The 16,732-nt window shown below is 44.7% G+C and overlaps 1 protein-coding gene across 3 annotated transcripts in view; it reads left to right on the plus strand.

Moving 5' to 3' along the window:
• SLC16A13 (solute carrier family 16 member 13) overlaps positions 1–16,732 on the plus strand; it is a 339,236-nt gene that overhangs the window by 306,860 nt on the left and 15,644 nt on the right. The gene's annotated exons all lie outside the window — the stretch shown is intronic.

A 16,732-nucleotide genomic window follows, 5' to 3' on the forward strand; every position in this document is an offset into this window, starting at 1 on the left:
AAGGCCGGTGGAGGTCTCCGGTGCCCCCCCAAGGTGGGTTTAAGAAGGCTGCAATGAAAAACCGGGTGAATCCGAAGGGAGCCCGGAAGCCTCAATTTATACGCCTCCGGATTGATTTGTTTCACAATTTCATAGGGACCGATGTACTTGGGATGGAACACACTTCGCAGTTTGAATTTTATGTTCTTGGTGGATAACCACACCTTGTCTCCTTCACTATACTGCGGGCCCTCTACTCTGTGTCGGTCCTCCCATCGTTTGTAGGTTGCCTTTGCCTTCATCAAGTGTTTGTGCACGCGGGCGTGCCCTTTCCGTAACAACCGCAAGTGTGTTAGCACCGACGGTTGGTTGTGTGTGCTCCTGGGTATGTCGATCGGCAACATCCTGGCGCTGAAACCGTAGTTGGCCGTAAACGGAGAGACGCCTATGGAGCTATGTGTTGCATTGTTATATGCCAGCTCGGCCATCCATATCAATGAGACCCAGGACTCATGTGCCTCATCGGCGTAACACCTGAGATATTTCTTTACAGTTTGGCTTAACCGTTCTGTCTGCCCATCTGTCTGAGTATGGAAACTTGTGGAGACTGCAGACTCTATGTGTAATGATCTACACCACTCCTTCCAAAATCTACCTATGAATTGGGGACCCCGGTCCGACACTATGACCTGAGGAATTCCATGGATTCGTACCACGTGTTCTAGCAGTAAGTGAGCCGTTTGGAGAGCCGTTGGCAAGGACTTGCAAGGGATGAAATGTCCCATTTTCGTCAAACTGTCCACCATTACCAGGATGGCTGAATATCCCTGATCCACGGGAAGCCCCGTGATGAAATCCACGCTAATGTTCTGCCATGGTAGTTGGGGCGTGGGTAGAGGAAGGAGCTTTCCTCTTTTCTTTGACGTGTCGGACTTGCCCCGTGCACAGGCTTCACACTTGGTGACCCAATGTTTGATATCCGGAACCAATGTGGCCCACCAGAAGTATCGTTGTACCAGAAGGGTGGTCTTGTGTATACCCGGGTGTCCTGCTAATGGGGATTCGTGGCACCAAGCAAATGCCATCTTTCGCAGGGGTTGCGTAGCCACGAACAAACGGTTATGTTGGAAAGGAAGCCCTTGCCTCAGATGTCTCTCGGGGAGTTTGTTAGCCCATTGGTTCCAGGTCTCAGGGTTCCTGTGTTTTCGTATATCGTCAAGGTAGTTCTCGGCACGGAGCGCGCATATCACCTTGGAGGCAGGTATGATCGCCTCTTCCTGAATGACGTCTTTGTCTTCTTTGGCGAATACCCGGGACAGGGAATCAGCCTTGTGGTTATCTGTTCCGGGTCGAAAGGTGATGACGAAATTATACTCCTCGAAGAAGAGCATCCACCTCATTTGTCTGGGGGAGAGGCGTCGAGCGGTTCGTAGATACTGAAGGTTCCTATGGTCAGAGTTTACTGTAACCGGAAACCGAGCCCCCCACAAGTACGGACGCCACTCCTGAAAGGCCTTCTTTATGGATAATAACTCTTTTTCGGCTATATTGTAATTCCTTTCCGCCGGTAAAAGCTTTTTTGAAAGGTAAGCCACTGGGTGCAGCTGCCCGGTGTCTTTGTCTCTTTGGGACAAGATGGCCCCCACGGCCTCGTCTGAAGCATCGGCCTCTACTATGAATGGAATGTCAAGTTGGGGATGTCTCAACACCGGCGCTGAGGTAAACGCGGTTTTTAGGAACTGAAAGGCCTTTTCGGCTTTGTGATTCCATCCAAATGGCACTCCTTTTCTGAGGAGCCTGGTGATCGGGAGGGCCTTTTGGGAGAATCCTTGGATGAAGCGTCGATAAAAATTGGCAAAGCCCAGGAAGCACTGCACTTCCCGAACATTGCTTGGAACCGGCCAATCTTGCACTGCTTGGATCTTTCGCTCCGACATACTCAGACCCTCTGGACGAAGAATCACCCCTAGAAATTCCACTTCAGACACACCAAACTCACACTTGCTCAGTTTACAGAACAAGCTGTGCTTCCGCAAGGCCCTTAATACTTGTCTAACGTGCTCTGTATGTTGGCTCCTTGAGTCTGAGTAAATTAAGATATCGTCTATGTAGACTACCACTGTTCTATCTACATAGTCCTTTAGTACATCATTTAAGAAATACTGGAATGCCGCCGGGGCGTTACACAACCCGAACGGCATTACAGTGTACTCAAACAGACCATACCGCGTCTTAAAGGCTGTCTTCCACTCATCCCCCTCTCGTATGCGCACCAAGTGGTATGCGCCTCTGAGGTCCAGTCGGGTGTATATCTGTGCTTCGCGCACCTGGTCCAAGAGGACAGGAATGAGCGGCAGGGGGTACCGGTTGCGAACCGTATTCTTGTTCAGCAAGCGGTAGTCACAGCAGGCTCTCAACTCCCTGTTGGCCTTAGCTATAAAAAACAAAGGGGACGCGGCAGGAGAACGGGAAGGTCTTATGAACCCGATGTCCAGAAAATGGTCAAGATAATCTCTAAGATGTTTCGTTTCTGGTTCTGAGAGCGCGTAGACCCTACACGTAGGGATGGTAGCGCCTTCCACTAGGTCTATTTGACAATCGTAGGGCTGGTGTGGGGGAAGCCTTTCGGCCTGTGATTTGCTGAATACGTCAGAAAAGGGTGCATATTCACTAGGTAAACTAAACTCTTTTTCCGCCGCCGTGGCTGCAATGAAAGGACTAGTCAAAGCAGCAGCACCGGACCCCCACCCTAGCACAAGGTGTTCCTGGCAGCCTTCGGCTAGAAAACGCACCGTCTTCTCTCTCCAATCTATGGTTGGATTATGAAGGCTAAACCACGGCATCCCCAGGATGACCTCATACTGGGGGGCTTCGATAATGTTGAGAGCCAAGGTTTCTATATGACGCCCCTCTCCTGTTCTAATGGTCATTCGGAGTTTCTCAGTTTGCTCTATAAGTAACCCCGAGGTTAGAGGTTTACCATCCACCGCAAGTACCTCTTCTGGGATGTCTCTAGATACTTTCTTTAACGCTAAGTGTTCCACTAATCCTCTATCTATGAAGTTCCCCATGGCCCCAGAATCCAGCATTGCCTTTGCCTTATGGGTTTGTGGACCAATATCCAACCAGATACCCAGCTCAATGTGTGTTTCTGTGTCGTTTCGCTGAACGGTAGCAAGGGAAGGGATTCTCCATTGCGTATCGCCACTGTTCTCAGAAGGAGCCAGCGAGGCGCACTGAGGATCTGGGCTTGTGATGGTGGCTATTGCCTTTCGGTTCCGGGAAGTCCCTCCTGGTCTCTTGGGGCGAGCGGGACATTCCCTAACGTAATGGCCCTTTTTTCCGCAGTACATACAGAGCCCTTGTGTTCTCCAGCTCTCTCGTTCTAGGCGTGACAGGGGAGCCCGTATGGCCCCTACCTCCATGGGCTCTGGGGCAGCTTCGCAACCAGATGCCTCCTTCTTGGCTCTGTCTCCTCGAAACCTCTCACCGCCTCTATCGGCTATGCGACCATCCAAACGCAAGGCCAGGCTAACCAGATCATTACAGTTACGGGGTTGAGGGTCTATCCTCGCGATGACGTCCTTTAACTCGTCACAAAGACCCTGATAGAACAGAGACATCCTTTTTTCTTCCGGCCAGGCGGCTTCCGCCACCAGCCAGTTGAAAGAAGTTAAGTACGTTACTAGTTCCGTTTTCCCCTGTTTCAACTGCAGAAGCTCCCTGTCAGCGCTGAATGTGGTGATACGTCTATCAAAAACCCCTTCTAGGGCGGCCCGGAACTCATCCCAATCGGATAAGACAGGGTCGTTGTTTCGTACCAAGGGAACGGCCCAATTAGCGGCGTCGCCCGCTAAATATGAGATGGCAAACGCCACCCTGGAGTGATTATTCTGAAAAGAGGATGGCCTGCACGAAAAATGCATTAGTATTTGTGATAGGAATACCTGGATCTTTTGGGGGTCTTCGGTGTATCTTTCCGGGTTGGCTAACGGGATGGGTGGCGGTATGGTAACCTGAATGGGTGCCTGTAACACTTCTTCCATGCTAATGCCCTACAACACCCCCCTCGAACCGGGAGGAGCCTCAATACGTGGGTGCGTAATTCTGTCAAGATTCCGTCCCAGGTCGACGCTCCACAGGATTCGAGCAATGCTATAGGGTGTCCACCCCTTGACATCCCCAACTCCTGCACTTATGGCACGGAAAGTTCAGGGCGATCAAGTGAGGGAAGGAAGGGAACAGCGGGGAGTAGAACCTGTAAAAGAAAAAAAACATACCACAAACATATAACACTGATAACAGTTATGACTACACTCATGAATTCTCGCTATGACCAATGCTCCTATTTACTTAGCACACTTAGTCCTCAACCACTCAGAGCCTCGTGCACTCCCACTCAACCAGTTCCAGGGTGCTCAAGCGGCTGTCGTCCATTTAGGCAGCTTTGAGTCAATGGCTAATAGTAGGCTAAAGGAACACCAAGATATAAACCTCAATTCTCCAATACATTAGAGCCAGGACTGGGGTTTGCATTAGGCTGGAGCGAACCCTTCAGGTTCCCCCCCTGTACATATCCAATGTATCCCACTCTCGTTAGAAGAATGAGGCGTTTATCGAGCTCAGTGTGCTTAGTGGCACCCCCCCCTGAAGTGAAGCGGAGTTCTCTGACAGGCAATATGCGGTTACTTCACCGCTCCCATTTGCGTACAGTCCCGCTATGGCTTTGAACAGTTATCACTCAATTTCGACGGTTAAGTCACTGCCACCTTAGCCTCGGGAAACACCTCACAGGGCACAAAGTACTGGCGTTTGTCTAGCGGTAGTTTCACCGCAAAATAGTTTCATGGACTGCAAAATCCTCCAAGGGGAGACAGAAGCAATGTAGCCTCTTCTCCCGAACGGTGCTTTAACCCCCACCCAAATGGGTGGGGGTTACTTAACTTAACTTAACTTCACTTAACTGGCTGCCCGCACTGAAGTCTCTCGGGCGCTCCTTACGGAAATCCTCGGAAGAGTCGAGGTGGTGAGGGGAAGCCACGGCATCAATCACAGATTCCGCCAGACGCGGCGGCTCAGGTTGGAACGCTTCCGGAATCAGGATGCAAAATGAATGACAGACTCTTCCACCGAATTACGCACAACGTGCAGTGCGTGTCGCGTCTTTTGTAAGTCGGGAATCCTGCTCTATTCCCGCGGCCCTCTGGGAACAGAAGTTTTCGTAGGCGCCAAAGCCCGATTCCTGACACATTGGAGGCACCAAACTGCAGGTCCTTGTCAGGATCCTTCAACACCTGAGGGCCATAGTAAACTCAGACTCTACCAACCCGATAGCCCGACATTTTAAACGGCACCATATTAAGAATCTTAACTGCCTAAAATATTTTGTATTTGATGGAGTCCCAAATCTGAGGCGGAGAGGCAACCGAGAAGTATTACTTAGGCAGTTGGAAACTTGGTTTATATTATATCTGGATGCCAAGTCGCCCAATGGGTTAAATATTGGTGAGGACATGCACAATGTTTTATAAATATGGGTAAGATAAATATAGTACTGTACAAATCAGATTAAAATATGTGAGTAGCCATGATATGAATTGAACTGTTAAGTAATTTGCACTTCTTGCACTTTGTTAAGGGCTAAGGATGGTAGAAACAGACAAAATATACTGGAAAGAACCAATGGATTTGCATTTCTTTTTGCACAATATAAGTTTTAGACCAATGTCATTTTTTAATTATATCAACATTCTGGGGTATTTTTGTCTTCATAAATACAGATTTTAAAGTAAAGCATCTATAAATAAGGGTGGCTACAACCAAAGGATGTCGCCTTAGCCATAGTGACAATGCCCATTGGATTACGTCAACACAAGTGACTAATGATCTAGGATGGAAAATGTTTTTATACAAGCTAGCCCATCAACCTTTTTTTATTTTTTTATAACCAACTTTATTGAAAGTTTAGCGGCAAAACATGGCGCAGCATAGTACAATGTTTGATTCACATACAAGTGCGGCGTAGTAACCCCCTCTGAAACCAAACGTAGGTAACAGCATTTCATCATAAGGATAATCCAAAGTAGTCTTAACATTTGTTCCATTTCCAAACATGCTTTTGTGGGCAACCACGGGCCTCAAAAATTGGCTTCTCACCACTCCTGCACACCAACCACTAACAGTCGGCTGTTGTTTTTGCTTCCAGACACGGGCCACATATCACTTGGCAACCAAACATGCCGTCCCCAGGAAGGCATGCTCTGACCTCCGTCCCCCACCTCCTCCTTCAGTCCTAGTAGTGCAATACGGGGCGTCAATTCCAGTGGGCTAGTTAAGACAGCAGATAATGTGTGACCCACCTCCTCCCAAAAGGGCTGCAAGATCTGGCACACCCAGGCAACATGGAAGAAATCAGCCGTGGGGGATGTACAGGGTTAGCACACCACCTGCAAATCTTGGCATACATGCTGTGGACATCTTGGGGTAAGATATGTGGCATGCAAGTATTTCAACTGCACCATTAGCAGCCACACCGAGATCTCCAGATCCCTTTGTGCCATGCACGCCTCCCTCCAGTCATCCTCATTCTGGTCCCCCAACCAGGACTTCCATCTCTGTCTGGTCCTCCCGAGACCATCTCGGGCACCCCTGCCCAGCTTCTCCAAGAAGATCTTTGCCTCTAACAGACTGTATTCCGGGAGAGCTTCGCCCGGAAGCTCCTGAGTCAACAGGGTGTGATGCAACTGAAGATGCCGAAAGAACAGCAAATTAGATAGGTAGCAGTTGGCTTTTAGGTCCTGAAATGTCACAATGGCTCCTCCCCTAAAAACGTCTCCCAGGTACGTAATCCCGATGCGATCCCAAGGCAGGAAACCTTCCAATGTCGACAGCTGACCAAGCCATGTCCCATGCCACAGAGGGGTCAGTTATCCCAGTCAGACGGTGATTGCAAGTGTGAGCCAAAGAGCTGCCCTCCAGCAGTTAAGGGAAATCAATGTACATGGAGGCAATGCCATTGGTAGTCGTGCCCCATAGTGAAGGCCGAGCATCCCATCTAAGTCCAATGAGCATATTTCCAGCCGAAATGCCGGATCGTCCCACCTCCCACATCCCCCAGTGAACCAATCATTAATCATATGTGATGCTAGCCCATCAACATTTAATTATTTGCTGCTTCTATAGTGTGTGTATATTTATGAATTATGCGCAAGACCTTGTAATTTGAATTCATTTATAGCCGTCTATACAATGCATATATTTATTTATTCAATTTTCTATTTGTGGAGTCCATTGTGAATTAATCTTTTCATACACATAAGTGATCTTAGTGTATGGATATAATGGTGTTAATATTGTGCCAACATGCAAAATGTTAGTCTGTCTTCTGTTAGCAGTAAGACCCAGAAATGTATAGTCTGTTGTCCGTTACTGTTATTAACAACCAATCACGTGGAGAATACAAAATAAGGCATTTAGGTTGCAGCGCCCATTTGAGCAAGGCCAGGCTTGGATGAAACGCATTATGGTAGACATTCAGTGAGAAATGAAATGCACAAATGAATTTGGAGTCTGTGCCTGGATCTAATCTCAGTTGATCTAACGGGATTTTGTGTGTGTGTGTGTGTGTATGTATGCATATATACACCAATCAAAAACAATGACTAGAGCGCCTGCAGTTGTGTCACATTTTATGATTACCATTCCATCAGTACTTTTGGTTTTATCCTTTTACAATGTTTCTTCTTTTTACTCTCTTTTCTTATCATTCCTTTGCTAATGTGTACAAATTGTCAAAAGACTGCAAATTACCAATATATGGACTGAAGAATTATCGCAGTTCCATGCAGGTGCTAATGGTACTACATACACAACTGAAGGTTCACAAAAATGACTATGATGCAATGAATGCTTGATTTTTCAATCACTCAATTGTTAATTACCTGACCGGGAAGGCAAAAAACCACAGAACCCAAGTCAGGAAGGGGGCGTGGTCTGGCCACGGAGGAAAATGGCCGCCTAAAGACGGAGCTGCGCCTCGGGACGGACCTTCAACGGAGTAGGCATTCTTTTCAGCGCGTCCAGCAATGCGGCATTGCAGCCGCTAAGACGTTACGCGCTACAGACACTGACGGTCTAAATTTTGATTAAAAATGAGCTATTTTTGACTCATTTCTGAAGCGGCGAAACTCTGAGGTGACCAGCATTCCACAGGCCCTGCGCAGTACAGCAAGCCTCGGACCTCGAGTTTAACTGCCGCCCAGCGAGGAATCTTCAACGTCTGCGCGCAGTGGGTTACGTGCGCATTCATCACAGCGGTGAAGAATTAATGGCACCAACATAAAGAAAGGCAAGCTTTGTTTATTTTTTTATGCCTCCAGTGTATTTTGAGCTGGGTGTACTATGATATTTGGTTTATATCGAGTTGGCTGCACCCCAGAAGCCCTGCTTTTTCTGTTCTACGTTGACTGAACTGCTTGCCTCAATGACTTTGTGGTATTCCTGGGTACTGCAGCCTTAAAAATAAACAAAAAGGGAAAACGTTCCTCACAATTTGCGCTTTACAGAGAAACAAATTTTTGTGCGCAGTATAATGAAGGCGCACATTTATATATCCTTTTTCTGTGTGGAGAACTGAGAATAACTGCTGATTAGGGCCTCTTTTTCAGTCATATATCTCCAATTTTGGTGGAACAGTAAACCCTTACGGTGTTCTATTACCAGAAGTACCCATACTTTCATCTCTGTTATTAACCAGGACCTGCTACGTTCATGTACAAGCACTTAGTAAATAAAATGTGGTAATTCTGCATATCCCTCTGTGAAGAGTATTGGTTTGAAAGAGGTCATACATGTATCTACCTGTAACTGCATCTGAGGGGCAAATACTCTGATAAGTGACTGTTTCCTGCACATTTTTTGTGAACCTGTTAAGTGCTTTCTTGATTTACTGAATAAGACGTTGATTTACAGATGTCTAACCACAAGAACGGAAACAAAACCTCCTAGCAACCTCTTTTGACAGAGGTTCATAAGTGCATTATGTCCACGAAAGGTCCACCTTCACCAACATCTCATTCATCTGTACTTACCTCAACAGCAATATCATGGGCAACTGTGGAGCGCATTTTACAAGAAATTTTGACAATTTGTTGCCGTTTCATGGATTTGGATGCTAACATTTCTTCTCTTACGGCAAAAACCAAGTCAATTAGAGCAGATTTTGTGCAATTTCATACTAAAACAGAAGGTGGGACCAAAGACTAACTGTGGTAGAAAGCATACTTGATTCAACACAAAGCAGAGATCAAGACCTTTTATTTCTTCGAAGCAAGCTTGTCGACTTAGAAGACCGCAATAGACAAGATAATATTCGTTTTTTGGGTTTTCCAGAAAAAGTTGAAGGCCAGAATGCTCGGACTTTATGCAATGTTCTTCCCAAGTTACTTGGTACTACTTTTGATCCGTTACTGGAAATTCAACGTGCTCATCGAATTGAACCTCTACGCAGAGACTTAGATTCTCGTCCAAGACCTTTAATTGCCTGCTTCTTGAGACATGAACAAGTAAGACAGATCTTAACGATGGCACGTACACAAGGCTCATACATTTATGATGGGCATGAAATTTGCATGGCAGCCAATTTCTCGAGAGAAACTAATGAAAGAAGGAAAGCATTCTTATCTATGAGACCACAACTAAGGAAGATGGATATCAAATATAGATTATTTGACCCAGCTCGTTTCCGTATCACCATAAATGGAGAATCAAAAGACTTCTATAATCCTGATGACCTCCAACAGTTCCTAGACAACATGTTAATTCAGGACATGGATATTCAACATACTTCTCTTGATCAGTCTATTCACAATTCTAAACATTCTCCACAGCTGCTAGACAGTAGACATCGCAACACTGGTGAAGCTCGTCATCGTGGCAGAGAAATGGAACGCATAATCCGTACGCATGAGAACAAATCATCTGCTCTGCAGACAGTAACCACCTTCACACAAGACCGGCATAGAGATAAGTCTAGATCTCCCTTAAAATCTGCCTCAGAGAGCAAATAAGATATCGAAGATATATACTTTTGTCACTGATATGATCCCAATTTATATCCTCTCTACGGATATTCTCAAGTTTCTTAAAGTCAAGCTAATTTATAATACTTATGCTTTGCAGGTAACTAGATCTTGCAACTTGGAGACATGAGTGTTATCCACATTCATTATGTTTTAGATAGTATTTGAACTTATGAATGTATTTGTATCAAGGTTGTGTTTAACGCCCTTTAATGGAGGAACATTTTACTATGCATTACACACAGTTCTATATCATACCTGTCATCTATTTTGTTTGATGAAGAAAGTTTTAAATGTTTTACTGTTTTTTCCTTCTATATGTCAGATTCCTATTCATATAGATATTGCTCATAATATACATTATATATCAGATAACACTTCTATTTATATTTATAATTTTTTCTAAGTCTATAACATCAAATGTTGTATTATTTTATAATATGAAATGTAATATTTATAGCTGAAACTCTTTAGTAATCTATTGCAATCTATTTTAATTTCTTGAAATCTTACTCATGTATTGTTGACTTTATGCATGTTATAATGTATATTTATGCTTTTTACTAAAACTAGTTTTCCCTAATAGTCGCTCTTATGCACACTCGGGTCTTTGGATTTTTATTCCTTTCAAAATTTTCTTTTACATGTTCTGGTTAAGATTCTACCCTCCTGGATGGGTCTGTGCCCGTGGCAGTGCTCTAGTGAGCCTAGACCCACGGTTAAAAGTTAGAGTTAACAGATCTTTATAGCTTTACTTTTCTTTTATACATATCCTCTCAGTAGGAATATTCTTATATTTCTACACATTATGTTCTGATATCCTTTACGTGACCTCAAAATACTGAATTGTTCCTTTTTCTTTAGTCCCTCTCACATTTTTGACTAAACACGCTTATTCTTCCATAGTTGTTTAAAACTTATAAACGCACTGATATTCATATAAACATGGCTAATTCTCACCCTTTACGTATTATAACATGGAATGTTCATGGCTTAACACATTATATCAAAAGGAAAAAACTACTTTCTTACTTACAATCGAAAAAGGTAGATGTGGCCCTACTCCAAGAAACACACCTTGATGCACTTGAGTCTGGCAAACTATGCAGAGAATGGGTGGGAAAGGTTTTTCACAGCAGTGTTCATAGTGGAAACTCCTCTAACGCAGGTCCTACTCGTAAATGTGGTGTGGCAATTCTTATTCGTAAATCTTTGCCATTTATGGTATCAAAAACATGGGATGATCCAGATGAAAGATACATGTTTATCAAGCTCCGTATTGGAGAAATTTATTTTTGTGTAGGATCTGTCTATGCGCCGATAGGAGCGAAAAAATCCTTTCTTCTTCTCTTGAACCGTTTATTGTCAGAAATAAATGTTTCACAATACCTTATAGGAGGTGACTGGAATCTGACAAGAGATCCAGTTTTGGATAGAACAGGCCCTTTTGATAAGAATAATGCACCGAACAGAGCCCTTTTGAGTGACATTATGGAAGATAATGGTCTTATAGATCACTGGCGCCTTTCACATCCCACTGATTCTGAATACACATTTACGTCACCCACACATGGAACCTTGTCACGACTTGACTATTTTTTTAATTTCTCAGAAAGTTGTCAAGCTAGTGCAAGAATTGCGATTCTCCTATTACCATGACTAGGGAATCTGGATTACACGGAGCCTGACATTATGCATAATCTTTTAATGCAGTCTCCAAGCAGCCGCATACATCACAATACCAAAGGTTCAGGAATAGAACATAAGGAATACATAAATGGCATGAGCTGACCACAATCTGCCTCTTTTAAATGTAGAGAAGAAAATAAGTAAGTCCATAAAATATAATAAACTTCTAAATGTCCAACTTGTAGACTTCTATAAAATGTCCAATGGATCCTCGGGGAATGCCTGACGAAGGAAGAAGCCAAACAAGGGATAATCCAAGACATCATGCAGTTGGGATGAAGGGTTACCTGAAAAGAGAGAGAGGTAAATGTTTCCTAAAAAGAAGTACAAGATATAACAAGTAATAAACTAGATAAGAGAAAAGAGAAAATACTTCAAATTTTAACACAGTTAACATTATAAGCAAGTAAACATTGTCAAAGTAATCACCCAGGGATGGGATGGATGGGATAATGTCAGCCTCCGTGTCTTTAATGAAATCCAGATTCTCTAGTCATGGTAATAGGAGAATCGCAAGTTCATTACAAGAACGGAGGCTACATTAGGCATGTTGGTAGCTTTCTAAGACAACATTAGACATATGTTCGATAGGTTTGCAGTAGTGCCGTGCAAAGGTGCTAGCATTCGACCAGTCGGCCGCTTTGAGGATGTCGTCCAACTTACCTCCAGACCATAGAGATTTACTGGCCATAGCGCCTCTAAGAGAGTGTGCCTGCTAAGTTCATGACAGTTTAACCCATCTAGCTATGGATGTAGTGGATATAGCTATATGGGGTTAAACAAAGGATATGAGTAATTGTTTCACACCTGGGGGGCGAAAAACAGACTTCTCCGATCATACTCTCTCATGCAATCAGCTACACAAAGTTTTGGGCAAGGATCAAAATGTTGGTAGAAGATTGAATCAGACATGGTTTTGGTACGTCTATAAATTTCGAATTTATAACCAAAGATGTTATATGATCTATTTGAAACCTCTAGAGCTTTAACATCAGAGACTCATCGACAGGAGATAAGGCATAGAAAGAGTTGCAAGCTTGATAGAGAGGTTTTCCCTATTCAATAGGGTATTATCTGGCCAGTTAATGAAGCTTAACACACCTTCAAGACTTAGCCTGAAGGTTGCTCTCCACAGCTACCACTAGGATAGCTTTCTTTAAAGGTTGTCTTAAACCTATCATCAATAAGAGTCGAATTGGACTGGTGCAAGGTGGCCACTATAACTAGTGACCAGCATATGCCAGGCCAACTTCTCACACGCGTTGACAAGGATATGGCCAGCAGAGATGGCCGATCTATAGCAATTGATAGTTCTATAGCTGAGGCCCTTATCAAATTGTTACACACGGAAGTTTACTATGTCAACAATAGGTGCGTGTAAGGAATCCAAGTTCCTTTCCAGGCACCAACGAACCCAGCATTTCCAAATGTTGTTATATCTGTAGTGAGTTCCTGGGGACCAAGACTCTCTGAGGAGAGTTTCACCTGTTGACAAAAGTCCTGAGATTTCAATGGATCTCCTGACACTCTCCAAGCAAGAAGGTTCAAACTCCCTGTCTGAATTAGGGGGTGAGTTTCTCCGTCTGCGCCTGTTAGAAGATTCTCTTGGGTAGGACTCAGGAAGGGGGGTTGTATGCTAGTTCCAGAGTGGTGGGGAACCATGCCTGGGATGGCCAGAAGGGAGTTATTAGGACAAGAGAGCACTGGTCCTGTCTCACTTTCTGTAAAACTCTTTGGATCATGGCAAAGGGGGGGGGGGGGCATAAGCTTTCTCTCCTGACCAGGGTTAGAGAAATGCGTTCACTGCCAGAGCACCAGGATCGGGCATACACCTGAAATATTTTTCCAGTTGAAACGTCAGTCTGCTCGCAAATAGACCTATCTCTAGTGGACCCCAAATCCTGTTCAGGGTCCTGAATACAGTAACATTGAGTTTCCAATCGCTGTGATCTAACGGGAATCTGGCGTTTCAATCTACAGAGATGTTCGTCTTCCCCCGGAGGTATTCTGCTTTGAGGGCGATTTTGTGCTCCAGACAGAACATCCAAAATCTCTTGGCTAAATTGGAGAGGTCCGCAGATATGGTACCTCCCAGGCGATTGATGTAGGCAACCGCGGACATGTTGTCCATCTTTAGGATTACTGATCTTCCCTGGAGGGAATGTTTGAAGCTCATCAAGGCATAAAGGCCAGCTGTTAACTCTAAGAAATTTATGTGGTGAAAAGACTCCTCTTGCAACCAGATACCACCCGTGTTCTGATCGAGAAGGCAAGCACCCCAGCTGTGGAGGGACACATCTGACTCTTAACACAAACTGGTTTTGAGCCAAAGATTGCTTTGCCAATCCAAGCGTCTAGGTTTTCTAGCCACCAGGTTAGTTCCGATTGGGCCACCTGATCCAGGGTAATCCGATCTTCGTACCAGAGACCAGATCTTAGGGCTCTCGCTTTTATCCTTTGCAGGGCTCCAGCCTCTGATTGATTCAGTATTGAGAGGTGTGCCATCAATGTGGCTCTCCTCGGCAGAGTCTATTATTCTTGCAAGAGGTCCCAGGACGTCAAGAAGACGGTCCTGGCATCCTTTTAGAGATCTCTCCATCCATTTTCTTGGGTCCCGACCGAGCTTGAAGAGAAATTTGATGAGCTCAGGGTCTAGGTTGGGAGTTTGGCAAGTCTTGTCTTCGATGGATGGTCTTGAGCATTTTGCTCTGAGAATGTTCCTGGTATCCCTCTCAAGGAGGTTCCGGAGCAATTTCTTTATAAATTTGGCAATGTGGTCTCGGGGCCATCACTCGGAGGATCTAGGATGTTTGAGGTTTAGGCAGGAGAACATTTCTCCCCCCAGGGGGTCAAGGATATTGTCCTTAGAGGATGTAGGAAGTTCGTCCTCAGTATTGTAGAAATCTTGCTTCTCTTCATCCAAGTCTAGGATATACTCGTCAGGAACATCTGATGACTCATCGTCATTGAAAAAATGATTATCTCCCATGTTATATTGAGCACTGTGATGTTTTGTGCCACCGTGGGCACCCAGATAAGTTGTGCCGCTAAGGACACCCAGGGAGTTCGAGGTGCGGGGACCTCCATTAAGTATTGAGGTGCTAAGACCTCCCAGATTTGATGAGGTGCTAGGACCTCCTGGAGTGCTCTTCGGGGTAGCCTGGTCAATATTCTTGCTTTTCTTAATTCTTTTACCCCTTATCTCAGTAGCGTCATCAATGAGGATTTCAGTAATTTTGTCCTCCTGGGTAGAGAGTTACCTTTTGGTGGAGATGACCTTGTTAAAGGTCTCCATCATGCATGGCCTCATTTCTTTTTGTTGACTTTTTGTGAAGGTATCTATATCAATATTGGGGGTGGGGCGGTAGCGTCGTCTGAATCAGTGTCAGACATGCTTATAAATAAATATTATCGTTAGGGGAGCAAGCCACACTAGGGAGTTAGCAAGCTTATAATTAGATATTGTGGTTAAGGAGCAGAGCAAGCCAGAGAGAGTGAGGGCACAGGATGTCTGCTTAAGAACCCAATAGAGGAGCAGTGTTAAATAGTAAGAGGGTGGAGAAATCACTCTAATTGTCTCTTCCTCTTTTATTTTTTTTCTATGCAGAAATATAAAGGCACCTGCGAAGGCAGAAATGTAGCAGCTGTTCACGTTGGGTCAAACGAGCAGCTGATGCTCGCGTGGGATTGCGGTCAGCCGCTGGGTTGTAGTCATGGTGATGATTGTGATCACCGAGCCGTTCAGCTGTGGCCCGGGCTGCAGTTTTAAGACATGCTCTTGGCAACCGGAGGACGCGACGTCCCCGTTGCCAAGGTACTTTAATTTAATGTGTAACGCGGAGCAGGGATGCGCTGTTTCTGATTCGAGGTCTGCGTCCGGAATGAGGTGAGGGTCGGAAACCTCGACTCCGTGTAATTTCAATGGTTTAACAGAGCACTTAAACCGTGCGCGAAGGCACAGGATAATGGGATCCGAAGGAAATACAAGCGGTAAGGAGGTTTCAAACAGGCGTGCTAAGCGGTACTTACATGTGGCAATCTGGTGTCTGTAGAAAAAAAGGCATTAATATTGCGAATATTATGTGCGCAGGGAAAAAACTGGGAAGGAAGGGAGATCTCCGTAAATTGGAGATCGGTAAGGAAGTAGGGTAAAGGTGGGGGGGGGGGGCTTAGCCCACACAGAAAGAGAACCAGTAAATAATTAAATCCTTATAATAGTATAATGAAAAGAAGGAGTTACTTATCTGCTCGGAGCCGCATTCTAAAGAGGCAGATTGTTGCCAGCTCTTGCCATTTATGTATTCCTTATGTTCTATTCTGGAACCTTTGGTATTGTGATGAATGGGGCTGCTTGGAGACTGCATTAAAAGATTATGCATAATGTAGCCTCCGTTCTTGTAATGAAATCTCACATACTAGAAGCATCAATATCTGATCACTCCCCGGTACTCTTGTCCCTACAAACGGGTTTGGCTAAACCAGGGCGCAAACCTTGGCGAATTAATATACAACGTCATAAAACCCCTAAGGGTAAATCACAGTTGTGAGAACATCTTCAAATTTACCTTTCCACTAATCAAGGATCTGTAGACTCGGGTAGGATATTATGGTCTGCAGCCAAGGCTACTATCAGGGGTCAAATCATGAAGGATGCTGCAATGGCCAATAAACAAAATACTCATTGACTAAAAGAGTTGGGGTATGATGTGGAGACATTTACACAATTATATACTACAAAACCTACTTTACAACATCGCTAATCACTAGAGAAAGCTTGTATGGCGCTCATCTGAGGGCAATCTATTAACTCGTCCCCAAGATATTGTTAATGAATTTGCTTCTTACTACAATTATTTATACACTCCAGGAATCCAGTTAGACCAAAACAAGATGCTCTCTTTTCTTTCGGAGGTGGATTTTCCTTGTCTTTCTGAAGAGGGCAGAGCACTCCTAGAGGGGCAGATTACTAAGGAAGAGATATCCCA

The sequence above is a fragment of the Triturus cristatus genome, chromosome 12 (genome assembly GCF_964204655.1).
Source record: "Triturus cristatus chromosome 12, aTriCri1.1, whole genome shotgun sequence".
Taxonomy (NCBI): Eukaryota; Metazoa; Chordata; class Amphibia; order Caudata; family Salamandridae; genus Triturus; species Triturus cristatus.